Source organism: Ischnura elegans (assembly GCF_921293095.1).
Source record: "Ischnura elegans chromosome 13 unlocalized genomic scaffold, ioIscEleg1.1 SUPER_13_unloc_1, whole genome shotgun sequence".
NCBI lineage: Eukaryota > Metazoa > Arthropoda > Insecta > Odonata > Coenagrionidae > Ischnura > Ischnura elegans.
In genome coordinates, this window is record NW_025791657.1 from 14,716,995 (window position 1) to 14,730,056 (window position 13,062).

At 35.5% G+C, this 13,062-nt stretch overlaps 1 long non-coding RNA gene across 1 annotated transcript; it reads right to left on the reverse strand.

The window, feature by feature from the left end:
• Positions 1 to 1,514: 1,514 nt before the first annotated feature.
• On the reverse strand, positions 1,515 to 7,888 carry LOC124172199. Its single transcript, XR_006868077.1, has 2 exons — positions 7,825 to 7,888; positions 1,515 to 2,323 (listed from the first exon to the last, which is right to left on the reverse strand). It is a non-coding gene; the product is annotated as an uncharacterized LOC124172199 (long non-coding RNA).
• Between the last annotated feature and the right edge of the window lie 5,174 nt (positions 7,889 to 13,062).

The following is a 13,062-nucleotide window of genomic DNA, read 5'->3' on the forward strand; positions in this document are numbered from 1 at the left end:
TGCCAGGTGATTAAATAACTTTTTACCAAACACTTTTCACAAAAAATAATCGAAAATTCAATGAATTTTGAATAGAATGGTCCTTTATTTTTTGTAATAGAAATAAATTACTCATCAAACACGGATGTTTGGCCTGCTCTATAGGTGTGCTGTTGGCGGATAAAATGGCAACTAGGTAACATCGGTTCTATACTAAGGTTGATTGTATAGTCATACAATAACAAGTGAACGTTATGGATTAATCTTATCGTGGATGTTTGTCCCAAGGCCCTTATATACTGGTTACTAATCTTCGGCTCAATGTTGTTGCCTTGACTGACGCAGCCACCCCTCAAACCCCTCCAGAGAAACTCTGGCGCACAGTGGCGCTACCACTAGGGGAAATATGGAACTAACTGCGGTCTCGGCGGCGGTTCGAAAGCAAATCGGGACGAGATGGAGTGATAAGAGTCGGATGTGGACGAATTATAGGAGGAACGATTAGATTAATTGAATAATTTCACCATGAAAATGCGCTATGGGCTGTAAATCACTAGTTTCTTAGTTTCGGCGGGTAAATAGGACCTAGTGAAGCCAAAGTAACAATAAATTTATCTGCATTAGGGTTTTACCTAACTCTCGGAATTTTCTGATTAAATGCTATGATCGAAGGCGGCGGCAGTTGGAAAAAAACATATAGGTACATTAAAAGGCATTTCTCCCGTTAACGGCCATTTTACACCGTGCACATAATTGCACAAACTGATGAATTTACTAAGGCGCTGTCAAAATAACATCGTGCAAAGCGATAAAGTGCTAGAACGAATACATGCAAGATGGTGAAATAGCCCCTATTCTAATTTCATTGAAATATCCGTGCAATTGCACGCCAGATGGAGATAGAATAAGATCTCATGATGGCCACTGCTAGTCTTCTCTACAGAGTGAGTCAACACTTCCAATGGTCATTTTAACAAAACACAACAAAGAGTCACTCTCTCGTCGCCTAGGGTCCGGTCTCCCAGATGCCAACGTATGGTGAGGATATGATTGATCAGTTCACCTTACGCATGCTTATATAGGGTTATGTTATGCAAGCATTTACATAACATACAGGGTGAATTCTGAAAGTGATGCAATTGAATAACCCGTGCCACCCCAATTGGTTGGAGTGGGATCAAACTACTTGGAGTAGGAGGAATGGACTCTAATCATTGTTGCAAGACCAATCTGATCGCTTTCTAAGCTATGGAAGGACGTAAGTTATGACCGACCTTGTCAAGGAAAAAAATGGAATCAACAGTCGAGCAAAGTTTAAGTTTTATGCTAAATATCTTTAGGAAACGAAATAAGTTGTGAGGCTTCTAGCGACTCTGTTCTGCCCTACTCACAAGTTTTGAGGGAGTTAAAAGCCTTTACAATAATAACAATATGCCTTTATTCAGGCGAGGTTGAGACTATGAAGTCCCCTCTTCCACCTATTGAAGGGCTCCTTGCCACAACATGCTACGAATCCACACCCTGGTTCCTGGCCAAACACCAGATTCGTATGCTGCCTCACCTGTAGTCCGGAGGTCACCCCATCAGATATTTTTGTGCAAGTTAGGATTAAGGCAGCCCTGAAATGAACCCATTCTTCATCCATAGAAGAGATACAAACAGCCATGAAAAAGACCTTACGAGAAGCCTCCGAAGAAACCTCCTTGGGCATGTACTCAGTCACAGCACAGTCGCTGGAAAAAAATGTGCAGAGGCCTAAAGACAGTACTTAATCAATTTCTCATTACTCTAAATTAATGACACAATATCCAGATCACAAAGGAAATATAGTTAATTATTAACCTACACTATTTAATGTCTCTTTAGAAGTGCACCCTATAACATTTATTGAATTAGAAATATAGAGCGGCTGTAAAATATACAAGACCATTTCAATGCACTACTCTCCAGTGTTAGGAAAAATCTGAGAGAGTAAAAAGTTCTCTCTTACCTTTTGGAAATAATCACTAGGATTACCTCTATCAGGAAAAAAACACCTTTTGAAGCTTACCAACATTTATTTCCGAGAAAAATTGATAAGCAAACATTTTCAGGTATACATTCTATCAAAAGGAAGTAAATTTCCACATCAATTCATCAAACAACATCTCTCTATAATGTCATGAAACAGACAGCCATAAAAAGCATCAATTATTCTCCTGAAAACGGATTAAATAAAAGCTGACTGTAAGTTCTTCATTTGAATTCTAGTAGGAAACAGCCACCATATGTCTTGAATATTGAAGTCCACTGATGAATCATCTTAAGGAACAGCCTTCAAGGAGTTTCACAGACATCATATTAGCTGATAGAACAAATAAAAAAAAAGGATTAGTACAAGTATAAGGGCTAATAACAAAACCATGATAAGAAATTTAAAATAAAAAATGTCCAAAATTTAAGAAATTAGACCAAGGCATTTAAAACATATTAAGTCACAAAGAACACAAATATTAGTAATGTGAGTGAGAGTAAATTATTGAATAAACTGAATAAGAATAGGAAAAAATAAATATTCAGGCTTACAATTAGATAATGATCAATAAACAAAATTAGTTCATAAATTTGGCATTTAAAGTAATGATTTCTTAATGATTTTATAAATAATTAAATAGCCATCCATGAATTCCTAAAAGTCAAAATGTAAAATTCATTTTTGTGTTTCATTGAAACAGCTATAAATTGTTAGGTGTAGACCTAAGCTATTTTTCAAGCTACAGTTTTGGCTTTAGCACTTTGTTGTAACTGTTGCAAGAAAAAATAAGTGCCTGTTACGTACGGGACAAGCTGAGTCAACCACTTGTTTGGCTCATTTTATGAAAAATGATATTTCAGCTCAATTAGAATTTTCATAATGCTGTGGTATTTTTTTCATATAACTTAAAAAGTATGCTTCAAGTACATATACTTAACATTATTAAGAAATTTTTTTCAACTAAGTTACAATTTTTTCACCTTTTGTTACGTACGGGACATTGTACACTTCAGGCTAAAAGTTATTGAAAGCAGGCAGAGTTAACATGGTCAAAAACACATTTATCAGAAAAGGTTGTTAAGCCAATTACAATATAAGAAGATCATATGTTTATAAGCATTACTTTCTTGATCAATTAACTTGTATTTGCTTAGCTTAATTATAATACAATTAAGGTATAAAAAAATTATACAGCTACTTTAATCTTTTTACCATGGTATTATTTAAAAAAAAAAGGAGAAAGATACCAGAGTTCATAATTTAAGATCTTTACGGTTAAATTTTCCATCGTCTTTTTTTGTTCAACATTATAGGAGGAGAAATAGCTTTAATCACCTCTGTCTCTCTATTGTATACAATACAATCGGGCAGCGTTGGCCATTTATAATGTTCTGGGGACTGGTGGGTACCATCTGGGGCACAGCTAGGAATTAAGGCTAGAGGAGGTTTTAGGGGCGACTAATAGTGGGGATCTGGGGGGTATGGAATACCTGCCAGGGCAAGCAGGAGGTACGGGGACCCTCCCCCAGAAATTTTTTAAGATAAATGGTTCAAAATGGGGAGTTTTACAGCTTTCTGAGGGATATTTTATTAATCCTTACACTTTTCTATAAGTAATATTAATCCAATTAACTAATTTAGATTTGGGGGGTGATTATGCCCCAAAAACCTCCCCCCCCCCCTCGCTGTGCCACTAGGTACCATGACTGTAACTTACAGTTGCTTCTGTGAGACAATTTCTGTGATTTTGCCTCAAAATAAATTGCCATTATATTGCACTAGAACCCACTGACCTCTGAATTCTGTCTTCACTTTAACAAACAGGTCTAAATTCAAGTTGATATCTTTAAAATGTTTCTCTCCTGAAAAACTTTCATTTGTATTGCATATCACGTGAAAGCTAAGGATATCTGGTGCTGCTTGAACATTGTCTCAATGCTTTACTTTGATGATGGTATCATTTATATAATCTTCTCCAGCATAATATGCCTTGAACAAACAAATATTGAACAACAATACAATAAAACTTGTCTTTGAACAAACTACTGAAGATTCTGATGCAAAATCCTTGGCAGATTGAATAGAGCATCATTTTCATCCTCACTACTCTTAACATTCAGTCAGTTCTCTAAAATTGCATTCAGGAGAACTGATGTGAGCTTGATTTTTTAGCTTAAGTTTGCCTGCTATTCACTGTCATTTTTTCCCTTTCATACTTTTTCTTTGTCGGTAATATTTTCTCTCCGCTTTTTTCTTAATTAATTTATCCTCTTACTTCTTTTTAAGAACCCATCATGATCACTTGCATTTAGTTTACTTTGCATTTTCTTTACTCTAGCAACAGCAGTTGCCTAAGGTTTTTCCACCACCATTTAAATTCTGAAAAAGCATTAAATTTCTTATCTTCAAAGTTTCAGGCATTACTCAGTGGTGCTTATGTAAACTTACTTAAATAAAAATACTTCATGTAGTCCACATTGTTTATTTTCTGACCTTGATTCCCTCCTAGTAATCAGTCACAAAAATAACATATGCTATAATCACTCACGCACTGAAACATGTATTACGTGTTGGCTAAAGGCGACTGTAAATTCTAGTATCACCAAAATCTAATCGAGAACAACTATCCCAGTGATTTCACATCTGAGATCTACCACACACTGAGACAAAAGAAATTAAGTCCCCACTTTTTGTCATGAAGAACTGGAGATTATTGAGGTGACAAAATCAAATGAAACGCAGGAATTAAACAGTCATGTTTTACCATTTCATTCACCTTACTTTTTCTAACCTTTTCTACCCGCCCTCTATGCACCTAAAATTTTACTTGTTCTTCTGTTTACTACAATGCATACTTTCAACCACAGCACCTACTCCTCTGCCACTTTGTCATTTCATGACATAAACTTAATACCTGGCCCTTCTATTAACTGATGCCAAACTCCCCAACCCTGAATGCCCAGAGCACAATTTTAAATTTAAATTACTGTAGGCCTAGACTTTTCTGGCCTAAATGTAAATAACGCTTCATTTTATGCTTTAGAATTAAATATTACCAAAATTTAGTAATGATATGACATAGTGAATTCATTTTTATGTATATTGCATATTATGTTGTGAAGTGTCCCGTACGTAACGTTACATACGGGACAGAAAGAAATTGAACATTAGGGTATGTTTAAATTTTATTATTTTTTCACAACATCATAACCATTTAGTTTGACACAAAACCAGTTTAGAAAATTGTATTTTGAGTAGCTGTTTGTCAAGAAACTTTGTGAAAAAATAAATTTATATATTTTATGTTACGTACGGGACAAAGAAACAATCTACTTTTAAACACTGTATTTTACCATTATACTATCGCAAAATTAATATAATTTTGTGATAGAAACTCTTATACTGTACTATATTTTGATATTATAATTACCAAGACACATAAAAATAGCATTTAGTCAAGCATTGATATGGCAACACAACCTATGAAAATGGCAATTTTTGAACAGCTGATGAAGAGACGACTTTGAACCTAGGTTACCTACATATTTAAACATATTTGACTAAAATTCCTAGTAAATACTCATAATATAACCTTATGAGAAGACAATCATGACACAATAAGTTAAATATAAAAAAATATTTTTATTTCCAAAAGTTACCTATTTTCATGGAATGGCCCATTAGAGGGGCCATTCCATGAAAATAGGTAACTTTAGTTAGTAGATAGTACATATTACCAAAAGTTCTCCAGGAGTGTAAGTCAAGTCGTAGTTCACAAAGGTCATATGGAGGTTGTTAGTATGAAGAAAATTTTAAGAACCAAGGTTTGGAGGAAAAGTATGCAAAAAGATGTTGAACAGTGGTGTAGATCCTGCCATGAATGTCAGTTAGTGGCTAGGAGTGACCCACTAGAACCAATAGTACGATCTGAATTGCCATGTCAACCATTGTAAGTTTGTATTTCCTTGGCCCCTAACCATCAGGGGGCAATTTGTTGATAGTGTTAGATTTGCACAGTCCTTATTTGTCTAAAGGCTTGTTCGCACGGTATGGTTTGCTAAAATCTATTTCATCAGATAATGGACCACCATTTAAAGATGCAGGATTTCATAGGTTTCTGAAAGATTTAAATATTATCCATCATTTTTCTACACCATATTGGCCCCAGGCAAATGGAGCGGTAGAATGCCAAAACAGGAACATTATGAAAAGATTAAGGATTGCTGGTGCATAAAAGATAAGTTGGATAGAGGAACTTCTGATATACCTATCCTCATATTGAGCCACTCCCCACTTGGTAACAGGTTGCCCACCAGCAGCGTTGTTTTTAGGATGCAAGATTTGGTAAAAAAATTCCTGATTTACAGTTATGTATGCAGGTGAACCTGATATTAGCTGTAATAATTAGAGACAGGGAGTTAATGTTGAAAGATGATGGTAAATTGTATGCTCATTTAAACTGTCTTGCAAAGCCTAGTCTTGTGGAACCAGGGGATGTGGTGTTAATGAAACAAGCTTGGGAAAACAAACTATCCACTCCCTTTAGACAAGATCCTGTGACCATTATAGAATCTAATGGAAATTCGGAGTTGATTTATGATAATCAAGGGAAACCTCATAGAAGGAATACTTCTCATGCTAAACCATATCTTCAGAGGGAACAAGAGAATGGGAATAAGGAAGAGAACTACAATGAGCTAACACCAAGGGAGGATATAGTACAGTTGAGGACCAAAAATACGGAATCCAGAAACCCAAAAAAAAAACAGAAATCTAAAATGTTTGAAAATTCTTCTGCATAGGGTTTCGACTAGACACCTCGTGGCACTGGCCTCTGGGCCTTGTTCTAGGACGAGTAGGATGTTAGCACACTCTGTAAACATACACTAACAACCTGGGCACTTAGGGATCTCAAATATCAAGCACAAGAGCCTGAACACATTTATAAATTAATTAATTAACAAAACATACCATGAAGACCAGAAATCCAGAAACCCTTTGGTCCCAAGCTTTCCGGATTTGAGGTCCTCAACTGTAGATGGAGGAAAGAATTTGCAACCTAATCCTGTGATGGCAGGAAACAATTACAGGAAAACAGGAGACTCTCCAGGAGAGATGAGGTCAATGAGAGAATGTAATAAATCTAGTTCTTTGCAGTATTATAAAATGTAGATCACTGAATAACTAGTATTTATTTATTACTTATTTACTGAACACTCAGTATTTAACATGCGCTGATTATTTAACATATGCCAAGCTTGTAAAAAGACTTTTGATTTATCTGGAATGAAGAATGTTATTTTGGTTTATAAGTGAATTGGTGTAGTAAGTGTCAGGATTTGCATTTGTTTTTGTTCAAGACTTTACGTTTATGTAAGGGTAAGAATGTCTCTTAAAGGAGAAAAGGGATGTTGAGTCCTAAGGTTTGCCACCATGCTCAGAAGTTGGGAATGAGAGTTCTGGTGTAAGAGTGATGAACAATAAAGATGGCGAGATGTAAGGTGTGCTTACACATCGTTGATACATACTCTAATAGGTGATTGATCACCCAAGCTTGGTAGTACATATACTAACTTTTATGTTATGCTTGATGGTCTAAACTACCTAAACCTCACACAGATGTTGGACATTGAAGTTGTAAAAATTATCCATAAAATAAAACTTGGGCTCATGTCACCTTACTTAAATTAATAAACAATAATAGTGATATTCATAAATATGAGAGCAAAATTTTCATATTACTTCTCTGAGTAAATCGGGACACAAATGTTCAAAAGAACAAGCTCAGATCAGACATCAATATACATTTACATATTTTCAAATTTACTCACATTGCTGGAAGGCGGCTGTATTTCTCTTGAGGACATACAGTATATTTGGATCTGAGGGTCTACATCATTCTTTGTATCTAAATGTTCGACTCCTCCAGACAGTATTATTAGGTTTCATCTCCCAAATTTACTTCACATTAAATTACATTCACAAAGTTTCATGCTTCACTGGTTTTATATATCAGTTAATCCTGGGGAAAAATAAAGAATAATTAGTTCTCAAAGCCACTTACAGATCCAACATCAATATGCATTCATGTATTTTCAAATAGTAGCACGGTTAGACAGAAATTGTTCATGAAACATGCAGGATGTGTAAGGCTTGTCAGCAACTGGCTAGTTAGTAGGCCATTTATGACTTGGCAGTGAAAGATGGCCAATTTCTCTTGATTATCCAGATAATTTGCACTGAACCGAATCGATAAATCTCAGCAATTGTAGAAGCAGATCAAATTGATAAACCTCGACATCCAATTATTTCCAGAAAATTTATTGCAAGGCATTTATTAAATAACTATTTCAATTTGTTAATTCACGCATCTGGTCTATATAAGCTCCCGAGTAAAACAGTCATTGGTTCCGGTCATTGATTATAATTAATTGTAATTCCCAAAATATCATATCATAGTAGAACGTAGAACACTTCGAAATGGCAGAGCAAAAATGAAGTTAATTACGTTAAACGCAAAATCAACCAAAGGAAATTCTTGTGCGCGACATTGCGAGATACCTGTCACGCTTTATCTATGAATCCTACATAAAAAGTTAATGTTTGTCTGTGTCTGTCATACGAAAATCATCATATAAATGTGGTTTTTATGCGATCGAGCTAAAATAACGTAAAAGAATATTTATCGGTTGTTTAAATTGCAATGCATTTAGATTCTTCAAGACTATTAACCCTGCAAGGCACTAATATACGCTAAAAATAGAGGCCAAGATAGAGAAAAAATACACTTATTTGCGGTGTGTAGTAGGATACGATCGAGGAGTACTCCTCTCTGCTACCATGAACAAAACTTATGAACCTTGTGACGAAGAGAAATAAACAATAGCATTTTCACGCACAACGGCCAACTTCAATGCACAAAGAATTAGGCAAATTCTCTAACTCATCTCCGAACTGCTTAAAATCAAAGGGCTTCTCAGCTAGTAATGTATATAAACAAGAAACCCAAACCAAAACATCAGGTCCATTCCAGATAAAAAAACTTAAAAATAACTTTTCAAGAGTTTGATTCTACTTCCGATAGAGCAAAACAATGTTTAAAAAATATCAAATTTAAATGCGAATACTCACTGTGCCATGCGATGGACAGTAGGCGGCACACATTACTTACAAAATTAAAATTAACGTGTCCACCACATTCTGCCATCTTGGAATAAGGTCGGCTAAAAATGTTGAGCGGGATAGGTGTTTCATTTTCGACAAATGCTGTAATATGGACACGCAGTTGAAACATTTGCATTGTTATTAAACTTAATTGCTAAGATTAGTGACACTTCGGGCCTTCACCGTTATCATAACTTAGGTACCATGCACAAGAAACAACTTATTCAAAAATGCAACATGTAAACATTCAGAGTACTTACCGCCGCCTTCCACAAATGGGAGTTTATAATGCCCAGTTTGGAATTTTATTTCTTCTTAGCATTATATACCCACTTAAAACCACGCACAAAAACGATCCCTTGTCGTAAGCCATGGTGTTCACAGGTAAGTAAACGGGATCCCACCACGAGCGAGGGCACGGGATTTGTTTCAAGTCACTACTCCTGAACCATCGCTGACTTTTCTGAGCTAATAGCACCACTTTCTAGCCACTACACTCAGTTTCGTACTGTCAAAAAATGAAACCTCCAGAAGGCCTCCTTACCACTGAAAAAATGGAAAAAAACACCACAAGTCAGCGTTTCGCCTATACTCGCCATGTTAATTTTCCTACCACTAGAAACCCTGGGCACCCTCGCGCTACCACTCGTTCAACAGAGGAACTATTTGGTGTCGGAAGATTGAGGCAACAGCGCCCCCTACCGATTTCAATGAGAACCTCTTGGAAGATTAGTAACCAGTATACAAGGGCCATGGTTTGTCCGAAGAACTTACAGTCGTGTCATAATTTGTTGAAAATTTTCTCAATCCATGCTGATGAGTCGTGATATATCTTTCCATCGATTCATCATGTGTTGGCTTTTGTGTTCCTTTCGTTGAGCATTCTAATGTATTTCATTTTCACTCATCGTCCTAGTGAATTTAGTTTCCTTGTTAGATTTTGTGATCTTTGTCAATGCTGATTTCTTTGACGATAAACCTGATTCAAAGAGTGAATGATATTTTGAATCGAAAACATGAGTCGCACCATTGGGATTTTCACGGAATCTTCAGATAGGAATCCAGAAAGAGACCTTTGCAGACTTTGTAGGGAGAAGCATGATTGTTATTACAGCATATTCACTTCGAATGTAGCATGCAAAATAACTGTGAAGGATGCCCTACATGATTTAGTTGGTTTACAAGTAAGTGGCACATTAAATTTTATCGATTTTCTTTACAATGGTGCTTACTACATTTTATGTTTTAATTCCAAACTCCATTGATGTGTAACTTGTTTATTAACATTTCAGGTTGCTGTGGGAGATGGCCTGCCCACTACCATGTGTCCACCGTGTTTGAAGAAACTTACGGAATTCAGTGTTTTCAAAAGGATTTGTTTAGAATCAAACGCCATTCTGAGAAAAAGTTTGCCAAGAAGTTGCTTCAGGGTGAGTACTTATGGTAATTTCTTATTTGAAGACTTGTGTAGTATAAGTATTGCAGAGTTAAAGGTGAAACTCTTTGGTTTATGTAGACAATAGTAGGAATCAAGAATGATATATTTTGCGAAACGTTTTACGGAAAAGTGTAACAAGTCCAATTTCTCGTAAATGGTTTTTCCCTATCCGTCAATCCTTGGCGAGGTCCTATTAATGTTGCAGTTGGTGTTACAGTGGCGACGATTGAAGACATTTTGTCATCTGGTAAAATTTAGTGTGTGCTAAACTACTAGGAAAGTATAGCATTCAAATTCAATATTTATGAACTCAAAAATGCAATCTACCCACTGTGCTATACCACGCTACCTTTTTAAGTATTTGATTAGGTAATCGGAGCATGTTAAAGTGAGCCAAAAAATCCCTGACGAATTGCTGCTAATGATTGAAGTGTCAGAGACCCAGAAATTGGTTTGTCAATGCGTTGTCAAATAAAGTCACATGTGCACGCAAACGTAATATCTTTCTTTAGCTCGGAGCCTCTTCCTTACCTTTAACTATGACCTCATGAGGCTATGGTTATGTATAACTAAAAATATCTTTGCGAAGTTTCGGAAATTGATTGTTTATTTTCAAGTCATCTTGTATGAATAGATGGTGGTACAATGAAGGCAAGACTGGCAAAGTATTATGAATTAATTTAAGTGCGGAAAAATTAACTCAGAAAACATTTCCATCGAAAATGTAAAATAAGAAAGCAAATTAGGAATTTTGATGTTGAATATCTTTTCTGTATTTGTTAAGTTAGTTTTTATTCACTATTTTCCAACATTGGAATATAATTTTTATATTTGCATCAACTTTGATTATTTAAATCACAGCATATTTGACTAGAACCATTTCTGTCAATGCCTTAATTAAAATTATTTGCATTTGTACTTATAAAGACAGATTTTTACACTATCATCTAGATAAACTATTTTCTTTCTAAAAATACATTGTAAAACTGGAAAGTTTTCTTCAAATTTTATGGTTGAAAAGTTTAAATGTGACCTTAGCATAAATAAGTTCAAAGGTTACCTGTGTTAGGAAATACATTTTTAAGGTACTGAGATGTTCATCCTCCACAACGGTCTTCAAAATCTTTGCAAAGAATATGGCATGCAGAAGCTTACTCAAGAATTCTCAGATTCTCCTACTCCATCATGGCCGACACTACTATTTCGACGAGTTGTCCAGGTGCCCTGATGACGATGGACAACTCGTACATCGAAACTTCGGCTGATTGTAAGATAGAGTTGGAGAACCTGACCCAGTGGAATTCCTATGTAACCTTTAATGATTTTATGTGCAGGGAAAACCTGTGATAATTCTTTTTATGGTATGCATTCCTGGCAAGGTTATTGCATTCATATTTTTTCTTGGCTATCTCCGTAAATAAGGGCTATAAATTCATGCTCAGAATAGCTTAATTTTTACAATCGATTTTGAGATCTATTCTCTTGAAACCTTTTTTATTTATTTTGATATTTTTTTGTGTACTAATTGCGTGATATTTGGAATGGGAGACTGTTTTAATTTGTGGATCAATTTTGCTCATTGAGTTTGGAGTGTGTTGACTGAAATATTTTCTCACTGCATAAGGAAAAATTAATGGTTTTTGTTATTTTTTTAGGATAACTTTGAGTTTATGCAAGTAACTGTGGTGTGTTAACTCTACAGTCCGGTGAAGTGTTTCACCTGACTGTAGAGTTAAAGATTTAGTTTGTGATGCGTACTTATTTTTTATTTAAATGGTTGATGTGATTATTAATTTATAATTGTGGTTAATTAATAAGGCTCTGCCAACCCTATGATAGAAATGTAGCTATTAGAATATCTTATGGGTGTGGTGTAAAAGGAAGGATGTTGTCCAATGCTAGCTGCAGTTTTTCCCCATCATTGTGGCAGAGCTTGAACACGGGAATGGTTTAAGTGTTCATCTTTTGAGGTTATGCATGAATGAAGCCATTTTTCAATGTATTCGTATGAGTGCAACTACTGATCTACCAGACCATGTATTATTGAATGCAACAAATAATAATCAGATGATTCAATGTCTGGGGAATTTGGTGGATGCATTCAGCCTTTGCATTTGAGTGTTTCCAGCTAGGTTTTAATGTTCAATATTCTAGGCTTGTAATGTGAGGTTGAGCATTTCATGCTGTGGAATTACTGTTGAATCATTGGAAACACAATTTCCTTGCTTGACACTAAATTCCCAATGCATGCAATCCCTTGGAAATGGCTTGGTGGGCAACTCCAAATACAAAGCAGACTCTTGAGTATGGCATTGATCTTAATTGAGAAATGCCTCCAATTGATTTTCTCTGGAGGTTTTTGGCCTTTCTTCACATAGACAGTTGTCAACATTGACATATTGTCTTTGAAGCAATGATACCAGTTGTGTAACAGTGTATCTGTTATAGCAGCATCTCGGTTAACTTT